Source organism: Apus apus, chromosome 4, assembly GCF_020740795.1.
Source record: "Apus apus isolate bApuApu2 chromosome 4, bApuApu2.pri.cur, whole genome shotgun sequence".
NCBI lineage: Eukaryota > Metazoa > Chordata > Aves > Apodiformes > Apodidae > Apus > Apus apus.
The window spans coordinates 60176412-60187337 of record NC_067285.1 but is presented as its reverse complement, the minus strand read 5'-3'; the positions used below and the strand labels follow the sequence as shown (position 1 = coordinate 60187337).

The 10926-nt window shown below is 40.6% G+C and overlaps 1 protein-coding gene across 4 annotated transcripts in view; it reads left to right on the top strand.

Annotated features, from left to right (window-relative positions):
* The first annotated feature begins 5382 nt into the window (after nucleotides 1-5382).
* CSGALNACT1 (chondroitin sulfate N-acetylgalactosaminyltransferase 1) overlaps nucleotides 5383-10926 on the top strand; it is a 43476-nt gene continuing 37932 nt past the window's right edge. The window contains exons 1-2 of one of the 4 annotated variants that reach the window (XM_051620079.1): nucleotides 5383-5531; nucleotides 6019-6087. The gene's annotated coding sequence lies outside the window, so the exon portion shown is untranslated. The other 3 variants (XM_051620078.1, XM_051620082.1, XM_051620081.1) reach the window with 3 other exon arrangements.

Genomic DNA, 10926 nt, shown 5'->3' with positions numbered 1-10926 from the left:
AATCACCCCTGAGACACCAGCTAGCCAGAGAGATGGCAGCTTTGTAACCAATTTCACAAGATGTCCAGAAAGCAAGATGTAGCCATATTTAATCCACCAGGCAAAGGAGAATACCTCCAGTGAATCACAGAGTCACAGAATACTCATGTTCAGAAAGGACCTCTGAGATCACTGAGTCCAACCATGAAAAAACCCAAAAACACCAAAAAACCCCACAAAAACCCAGAACAAACAAAAAAAACCCCTAAACCCACAACACACAATGCATCTCAGCCACTAGAGCATGCGATGAAATTCCTCTACGTGTTTCTTTAATACCTCCAGGGATGGTGACTCCACCACCTCCCTGAGCAGGCTGTTCCGGTGCCTGACCACTCTTTCAGTAAAGAAATTCTTCCTAATATCCAGTCTAAACCTCCCCTGTCACAACTTCAGGCCATTTCCTCTGGTCCTGTCACTATTCACTAGAAGAAGAGGCCAACACCCACCTCTCTACAGCCTCCTTTCAGGTAGTTGTAGAGATCAATGAAGTCACCTCTTCTCCAAAATAAACATGCCTAGTTCCCTCAGCCTTTCCTTGTATGACTTGTTCTCTAGGCCTTTCACCAGCTTGGTAGCTCTCCTCTGGACACGCTCCAGCACCTCCATGTCCTTCCTGTAGTGAGGGGCCCAGAACTGAACACAGTCCTCGAGGTGCAGGCTCATCAGTGCCAAGCACAGGAGCACAATCCCCTCCCTGCTCCTGCTGGCCACGCTGTTCCTGATGCAGGCCAGGATGCTGTTGTTCTTCTTGGCCACCTGGGCACACTGCTGGCTCATGTTAAGCCAGCCATCCACCAGCACCCCCAGGTCCTTTTCTGCTGGGCAGCTTTCCAGTCACTCCTCCCCAAGCCTGTAGCGTTGTCTGGGGTTGTTGTAACCAAAATGCAGGGCCTGGCACTTGACCTTATTGAACCTCATGCAATTGGCCTCAGCCCATTCATCCAGCCTGTCCAGGTCCCTCTGTAGAGCCTTCCTACCCTCTAGCAGATCAACACTCCCACCCAGTTTGGTGTCCTCTGCAAATTTACTGAGGATAGTAGTTCCCAATCCTCCTTCCAGCCCTTCTTGTAGATGGGTGTCACATTAGCCACCCTCCAGTCATCCAAAACCTCCCTTGTTGACCAGGATTGTTGATACATGGATGGAGAGAGGCTTAGCAAGCTTCCCCACCAGCTCCCTCAGCACTCTTGGGTGAATCCCATCAGGTCCCATAGACTTATACATGTCCAGGTGCAGAAGCAAATCATTAACTACTTCCTCCTGGATTATGGCGGGGTTGTTCTGCTCTCCATCCTTATCTTCCAGCTCAGGAGGCTGAACACCCTGGGGAAAGCTGGTCTGACTATTAAAGACTGAGGCAAAAAAAGAATTAAGTATCTCAGCCTTTTCCTCATCACTGGTTGCAATGTTCCCCCCTGAATCCAGTAGGGGAATTAGGAACTTTTTTTTTTTTTTTTTTTTTCCCCAAATTAAGTACTTTGCTGCCTCTAGCAGAGTTTTGTCAAATCCTTGCCTCTGCAGTTATTACTAAATGTACACCTGTTTGCCAGTCTACTCAGTCCTTCCAGGCAAGGAAGATATGAGAGTCCAAGTCTTTCATCATACAAACAGTTTAACAGCACCAGACAAGAAGTGTGAAGGGGACATAGATGAAGGTGGGAAGAATTGCAGGGGCTTGGGGCAAGTGATGTCAGTGAGAAAGCAGGAAGCACCGCTTATATTGTATTTGTGGGTGAGAGGAAGGGGAGCACTGTGGTTTTGGTAAATATGGGTACTTAATCTCTATCAAGTGAGACAGGAGTAGTATTTGAAGGTGCTGGGAACATAAACTATAGGTTTTAGCTAAGCAGGTCAATATGCTTTGTTTAGAGCTGTTACTGTACTAACCCTGAACCACTGATGTGCTAGTGGCACTGTGTGCTCATCTCCTATCTCAGGAACCAAGCCTGTAGGTGGTGGTGGTGGGGCTGGGTGAAGCTTCCTCTCCACCTAAAGTGGCTTTCCTGAGTTCTTGCACAGATTGTAGTGTTTTGATTTCCACAGTGCAGGGCATGGTGAAGGTCTCAATGTTTTAGCCAGTCAGCTAGAAGTGCACACAGCCTCCTTCCTGCAGGAATTCAGGACCCAGCTGAAATGCCTACAATGAGCCTTGTTTATCAGGAAAAGGGTTTTTAACCTTCTGTAGCAGGAAATAGGCAGTGTTGACCTCAAGGCAGTTTAGTCATCTGATGCTGTGAAGGTTGATATTTTTCCCCTGGAAGGTTGTCCCGTTTCTTGAGGAAGGCCTCTGAGTAACAGAGCTAATGTGTGTTGTGGATTCAGACAGGATAGCTGATGCAGCATAAGGACAGAGTTACATGACATATGCAGAGGCAGCACTGCAGACCTTGGCTATAGCACACCAAATTGTTTCTGCACCACAAATGAGGAGATCCATTAGGACAGCTTGACCCTAGCCAATAGAGAGTCTTTGGAAGGCGTTAGGCTGACACTGAACAGTGGCAGAGGGCTTTGAATGTCATTCTCCACCTTCTACATTTCTGGATTTGTATAATCCTAGTAGACAGCATCCATTCAGTCTGGGCTTTCCTTGGTCCATTAAGCTGTTACTACATACAGCAGGACTGGTGTATTAACAAGTGCTAGGTGCAGGCAAGTCAGGTTTGGAGTATGGTATTGAGTGGTCTACGATGTGGAGGTGCACAGAGTAGGAGAACTGCTGTGCTGCGTGATGTGAGCCTGACTTTGCTAGCCTTTCCTTAGGCCTTGGGACCAGGAAGCGCTGCCTTGCATGACAAGGGAGTTACTCTCTTTCTTAAAGCTTTGCATAGATTTTCAGAAGATCTGATAAGGAATAATCTCCTTAATACTTTATGAGTGAAGCCTTGGAGAACAGGGTCTGTGTTGAGCTAGCAGTGCAGTGCTGTCTACTCAAAAACTAGTGATCACATGGAAGGTTTTGTTGTTTTGTGGAATTTTTTTACCAATCCTGTGTCCTTGAGCTTTGTTCAGACTGATTGCTACAGCTGAGGTGAGTTGTCTGGGCTGCCAGTGACTCAGAATTTGAGGCTGAGACCAAGTATCCTTTTTTGTCCCTTGGAGTTGAAGGACACTAGATTGGACATCTGGGTGACAGACCAGAAAATAACCGCAAAGGAGATTTAGAACCCAAGCTCTCTCCATAGAGTGGTATCTGTTAATGACCTCATAGGTGGCAATGTCAGTGCAAATGTGCATGTTTCAGCAGATCAGGTAGTTTCTCATGAAATGATGGAATGAAAATCTTTGTTTTCTGGGATTGTCTATAGTTTTCACAGTTGAATCCAAATTCTGGCTTCAAAACACTACAGTTGGCCACAATCCAGTTCATTTCTGTAACAGCCTAGGGCAGCTTTTAATAATTGACCTCATTTTGACAGAATCATAAAATAATTTAAGTTGAAAGAGACCTCAGGAGATCATCTGGTCCAGCCACCTGCTCAAAGTGCAAATAACTGTTCTTTTCTGGTCCTAAGATAAACCAAAAATCCATTTCAAGTAAATAGCAAATGTGATCAGTATCCTTCAGCCTACAGTTTGTCAATGATGAGCAGTATGGAGCCAGTGATTATAGGGGGAAGCATTTAGATAGTCTTATGAGCAGGTATTATTATTAGATATGTTAAAATACTTGCATAGCTTTTAGGTCTAGGAAACCAGTTGTAATGAGTTGTAAATGTACACTCATATGGCCACAGCTATGCTCATCCGACTCCTGTGACATGACATCTGGAGCTTTCAACACAGTGAATTGTCTAGTGTGGTGAGACCATAATAGATCTGCACATTGTTCAGTACACAAATAGGACTTTTCCTTTAGTTTACAGGGCTAAAAGCTTTGAAAATGCCATATTTGGCTTGTAAATTTGGTGTACTTTATCCAGAAATTTATTCTACCACTTATGAAAACACTTTTTAGGAGCGAAATTCCTTTTCATCTGGACAAATTTGAAGAGAAGCAGTTAAATAATTTTTTTTTTTTTCCCTGTAGAATTTTCTTAATAGGGAAAGAATGTGGATAGGGAGAATTTATCTACTGGACATATTTCCTTTCCTCCTGCTGCCTTCCCACATATTCAGGCTCATAATCTCCCTGTGGCAACTCTGAAAGATGTAGAAATAGAAAACAAATTCTAAATTACTCAGCTGCGTATGGTTGTCCTCACTTTTAGTCCTGCAGTGGCATCAAAAAGTGAGTTTCACAGTTTGTATTTCCCCTTTTTTATTCCTGTCTCTTCCTTGCAGGTTCTTTCTGCACACATCTTGCAGATGTGCATTGCCTTGTCACCTGGAGTGGCACTCATCTCAAAAAAGGTTGGTGTCTACAACCTTGTTTTGAGGAAGCCATCACAGGTTCCCTTTGTAGCTACTTGAAGCCCAGAAGGCAGTTCAGCTGACCAGATAGAGATTGCGGGAGCTCGGACTGTGCTTTGAATGCCTTTGCTTATGTCTCCATGGCTTGTAAAAGGGATGCAAGGTGGTCTCCTCAGTTGCAGAGATGTGTAGTAATTCCCTGTGTTCAAAGATGAATGTGGTTTTATTCACGTTTAACCAGGTTGCTTGGTTTCCCTGCTCTACTCACAGTAAATATACTGCTTCAGCCTCTGAAGATGTCTTCAGTCATGTAGCAGTCATTCCCGAGAGGGACAGTTAGCTCATCCCCCATAGCTACAGTCTCTGGTGGCTCTCCAAGCTCTCTGCACTAAACACAAAGCTAGTCAGCAGCATGCAACTACTGATTTCCTTTAATCAGTGAGTACTGCTTGGACTATAACATCCTGATGGAATTGCATTAGAGGTCTCCTCTGCAAGTACTGTGCCTTTCAAAATTGCTTTTCAACAGCATGCTGAATGGTACAAGCAGAGAACATTTTTAACAGGCAGTCAGTCATCAATAGCATCCTGCTCTTAAGCTGAGGTAATGATCACTACTTCGAATATGCCTGCATTTTCCCCAAGAGAAGAGCACACAGATTTCATACACGAATGTATGTATATGTGAGTAATTACCCTCATCGTGTGCAGCAAAACCAGTTGAGCAGCATGTTTATAGAAACTGTCCTTAAGAGCGATTACCTCTTGAAGGAGCATAGCTCATAGAAGAGGAGTGGGACTGTCTCCAGCCGGCCCTGAGAGATGATGTTGAGAGCATATTGAAAAGCTGTCTTCAGCAAAAGCTTGCCAGTTTAACAACTCTGTTCACTGTTCCTATTGCACAGTGGGCTCTTTGACGCAACAGAAAGAGCTGCCTTCTTTTTTTTTTTTTTTTTTTTTTGCTTCCTCTTAAATCCGCCTGGCCAATTTAAAGCTTGTGGGTATTTCTTCCCCCTCGGGGAAAGCTTATGTGAGGATTTTCTTTTTTAACAGTTTATTCCGTGAAACTTTTTTTTTATTTTTTTCTTGTTTGCTGTTAGAAAATGTTGGAGCTGAACACAAGGCTTTCTGTGCAGGTCAGTGGATGAACTCTTGACCAAAGCATTTAACATTTGAGTGTAGCTTTAACAGGCACTGCAGTTTGCGAGGAAAAAGCAAGTTAACAAGGTCGAATCGTGTAAGCCCATGTGTGCCTACTACTGGAACAGGAATCTTTTCAGGTCTTCAGTGACTGAGTTCTGTGCAGATTAATTTACCGTCTTTCTACTGTAGACAAATGTACAGAATTAATATTTTATTGAGACTTGAGGTGACATCGCAGTTATGTCTATGTTACTTAATTCCTGAATGTCTCCCTCAAAATGCAATAAACCTTTATGTGAATTTCAAATATAAAGTTTTGCCATTTTATTTTGCAAGGATGGTCTTTTTAAGTTATAATTTATTCTTTTTTCTTTTTTTTTTTCCACTTCTTTTCAGCACACTTTACTGGGAAGCATATTACTCCTGAGCACATTCTGTCTGCAGGAAGATAGTTATTTGCTATTTTGTATTTCTCCTTAGATTGCTATCAAGGGAATTAAGAAAGGATGTAGACATATTGTTAATGTCTGTCTTGGAGCTGTATTTGAGGTAAGGCAATCTCCTTTATCTCTGAGATTTAAATATTAAGTGGATGCAGTATTTCTTTCATTTATAGTTACTAGAATGATCCTGTTGCTGTTTTTTTTTCTTGTTAATAAAATGTGCATATATTTGTCACAGAGCTGTTCCTTGTCTATGTGACTCTTAAAATCCTGTCTTTTTATTTCAACAATATCCACCACATCTGTATGTTTCTATTATCTTGTGTGCCCTAGATCAATAGGAGATCATTTTTTTAATTGCTTCAGTTTTCTTCTCTGTTATTATTACATTAAGTGTGTGAGCGAGTGGATTTCTTGCCCTGGGTAGGCAATTCTTTTGCAAACTTTGTGAAACTGAGTTACAGATTGTTTCCACTGTTAATCACTTTCCTTGTAAGATGATGACTTTTATGGTAATGTTTAACTGAAGTACAATTGTTTTCAAACATATACAGTGCATTTTTGGTGTATTCTTTTTTTAACAGCACTCCAAAATTAAAATAGAAAAATAATTATTCATATCAGACTGTTTATTTTCTTCTCCACTTAATGTTGCCTGTTATGGGGAGTATATAGCTTTGGAAGGTTGAATCATTATTTATGAGGATCAGTACAGCTGAAAGATGTCACTGCCACATTGACCATATGCAGCTGCATTGAAAATAGAATTTTGGTGGGATACCACTGTTGGTGAGTTATGATTAGTGCCTGGGGAATTATAAAATACTGCTTGTTAATGTTTCTTTGCAAGCAATACAAGAACTTATTATTCAAGGGAGATTAATATTTCTTTTACCCTTTTCAGTAGCAAGGTTCCAGTTTTTGTAGTTTAAGGTTTTGACATATACTTTCTATCACTCTATTGTTATTTAAATCAATGCATCTGAATCTTTGTGATCTCTCTTACAAAGGGAAGCATGTCTCAAGGCTGACATGCTATACTGCAGCTCCAGAAACATCTTTAATTTAGAAAAATACTTTAAATCTATTGTGTTTGGCTCCTCACATCTCTGAAACTGTTTGCTGTGCAAATTCCAAATAGTGTTGGCTCCATTCAAGAAATCTGTCTTTTTAATGGTTTGTTGAGAGGCTTTTCACTTGGGTTGGCATGGGGAATGATACAGGGTAGAGTTACAAAGCTACAATGAACTATTTTTAATTTTACAGTGCAAAAATATTTACTACTATAAGCATGTATATTCATAAATTAATTCAAAGGTGGTTTTAAAATCTGTTGAGGCTTAACTTTCTTTAATCAACATCACACCAAATCTTAAGCATTTTCTGTCATGTATTTTTGGAAGTTATAAATCCATACCCTGTCACAGTGCAAATACACACTCACGTCTGCAACCTGTTTTCTACTGTCAAAAAAAGAGAAAAGCTTATTCTATACTGTTGAAGTTATCTCAAGTTGAATGTGCCTTAAAAACCTTAAAATTAAGCAGTATAATAAACTAAATATAACATGTTTTCTTAACAAATTAGATACCATCTCTGATCCACCATCACTGGCAGAGAGTGCATTGGCAGAGGCTGCATTCCTTCCCTTCTGATCTCTAGTTTGTTAGTCAGTCCTTCTTCTCAAAGGGAATCTCGTAAGTGACACACCATATGTGTTGACATTTCTACTGACATTACTTTGCCAGAAAGCATGAAAGGGGAAGGAGGGTAAGTGATGTACGTGCCATGGTGTGTTCCTTGGGATCTTTGGAGTCAAAGCATGTGCTGCAATATCTTACTGGATTCCAGCCTTCTTGCTTACCAATGGTTACTGGAAGGTATTTGTTTCTCCTGATGTTTGTGGTGTCAGCTTTCTACCTAGCCATTACAGCAGAGCTTGTGCCCTACTGTATGTCTCTTTGCATGCCCTGAGCAATTTCAGGTGAGCTGAATGTGAGTTTTGTAACCCTAGTGACCTGGTCTGTGGATTGCCATGTAAGGAAAGCCTAGCAGTTGTCTAATTGGTCTAAATCATGCACAACTCAACCCAGGTTAAGAAGAAATGCTGTAAGAACTTCTATTTGTAACAGCTAAATTAGGCAATGCACTTAGAAACAAATGCAAGATACAGACAAAAATAAAATGCAAAAATGCTTATTCTATTTATATTTAGCTTATATCGGAAAGATTTTTACCCCATCCTGCCGGTTTGATCCTCTTCTTACAAGATTTTCTTGCTTGCACATAGCTTACCTTTCAGGTTGCATCTATTAGAAAAAGCCTGTTCATGATCTGCCCCAGCTCAAGAGAAGGGGCTTGCAGAGGTGGGATGGGCATAGTAGGGACAACTGCATTGCATGAAGTAATACAAGCATCCAAGTAAGTTCATTTTTGCTAGTGCTGTCTGTGAGCTAGATTGGGTGAAATCTAGCAGAAATGATGAGGGGAAACCAATAGGGAAAACTTCACAGGAAATGTAAATCTTCAGTAGGAAACAGAAGATTCCAAGTCTGTGCCTGCCACAAAATGGGCTACCCCTCCATTTACATGAATAGCCAATGTCTTCATGTTGCATTGCCTTGATAGCAGAGAAACATAAACCATTTACTTTGACATAGCCATCATCCTCCTGTTCAGAAAGAAAAGAATAATAGTGATAGAAACTCTACGGAAGTGGAATCCTCAGGATTTTTTTTTCCTTTTTCCTCTCCATTGTGTGACTGAAACTGGTCCTGCAGTTTACTGGCAAGAAGACATGGAACAATATGCACTCCAGCAACCTTGGAACAGTGTGCAGATACCCCTGGGAGTTGTTTCTACTGGAGAAGGCTAAGGCAGCAGTAGCTTTCTGCCTTGCTATTTCTGCAAATTTTTTTATAATTTTTTTTATAGCTAGGGTTATAAATAGTTGACAGTTCTTAAATTGAATAATCCTCTCTTCCTCTCCAGGATGAGAAACTGGATCAAGATTTTCAAAGCCTAAGGCCTGCAGCCAGATATCCCTATTAATCATCTGTTTGTAATGTTGTTCAGATTTTGAGGGAATTTTCTTATTGTTCCTGTTTTGTGTATGGTGAGAAGACTCACGCAGCATCTTTCCACTGGGCCAATGGCAGAACTGGAAGCACAACTGAAGTCTCCAGTATTTCAGCTGAGAGCTCGGCTTACTAGGTTATGTTAAATTGCATAGCCATGCTTAGCAATTAGAATCACAGTTTTCAAAAGATTTGAGCCATCTGTAACTCCAGCTGGCTAGGACATGGTTTACTAAGTGATCACTGCTTTTGAAAGTTGGATTGATAAAGAGTTTCAGAGTAAAATATTCAAGCCACAGGAGTGACTGAACATCCAAAGGGCTCCCAGGCACATGTACTAAAGCAGATGTCCTCAGTGACTTTCACATATTACTCAGACCAGCGATGGTGGTTCCTGGTTTGTGTTTCCTTCACATCTTCTGCTGGGATTAGAATGGCGAAAGGTAAAGAGACATTATGTCACCTGCACTGCCATTTCTGCTACCCGTGGTACTTCAACTACATCTGGAAGGGCTTACAAGGCAGAACATTTCAGTCTTAAAAACGGGATTTTAGTCCTTACATAATTTAAGAATTTTTTTCAGCAATTTTCCCTATGAATTTGCCTCAGAGAAGATAGCTGTGAATGTTCTGGCCATGATAATCATTACAGAATTAGGTGGAGCTGCATGTACCAGGGATCAACAGGCATCATTCAATGTTGGAACAAAGCGGCTTCCAAATATGAAGGATGCATTGTGTGCCTTTTTTTTTTTTTTTACCTTTGGTAACCAGCCACCCAGCCCCAGATGGCACTGCTAGATTTCAACTCTTCCAGTCTGGAATGTGTCTATATTGGGGTTCTTTGCCTCCACATATCCTACAACTGATGCTTTCATTAACATTTAGGATGATCACATAGGTACTGACATCCTTCACAGAGGGAAACTTTGAACTGTATTGATTTGGAAAGAAGGAGTTTTACTCTGGCACAACAAGCAGTCTTTCCTATATACACTTTTAAGGTGGAACCAGTATTTAAGAAAATCATTCCTCTTCAGTTAGAATAGTCTGAAAATAGAGGTAACAGTTTTGAAACACCCTTTTTATAAGAAAACTCTTATTATTTGATTTGTGAGAAGGTGAAACCTCTTGATTTCAGGGAAGAGATTTTTAAATTAATATTTGGAAAGCTTGTAAAAAGCTATTAGCAACATATACAGTAGGGTGTGTTATGAATCAGGGTACCTGCACCCAGTTGTTTTTTCTCATTAGACTGCTATTCAGTGAAAAAGTTATCTGAGGGGAATATATATCACATCAGAATATCCTCAAATCCTAGGAAATTGAAACAGAAATATTTTAGATTGGTGCACTTAATATGAAAGTGGTGGTTACTAGCTTAGAAACTGATGTAGAGATTTGTTTGAGCCACAAGGATAGAAACAACCTAAAGAACATGTCACCATGTGCATTTTGGAGGGTAGTGTAAGGTGATCCTATGAGATAAAAGTCTGTGGTGAGTTTTCTCATGCTTCATTGAACCAAGTATATATATATGTGTGTGTGTGTGTGTGTGAGAACTAATAAGCTGTTCCACAAATATCCTTGCTTTCTCTGAGAATTGTTCAGGAAATGAAAAGCACTTATGTAATGTTAAAGGAATGAAATGAAAATGTCTTAGCATTAGAGAAGGGAAAATCAAGCTTTGCTCTAAAATCCGTAGGAACTAACTATACTGAGAAATTAGATAATTGCAAATGTAAAGTACATGCAAAAGTGTGTTTTGAGAGCACATCTCAGAACCTCTTAAAAGTATTTTAATCAGTTAGTAGCCCTAATTTTTTGGATGTGGCCAAAAAAGAGTTTAGGATTGTGCATGCCTGTAT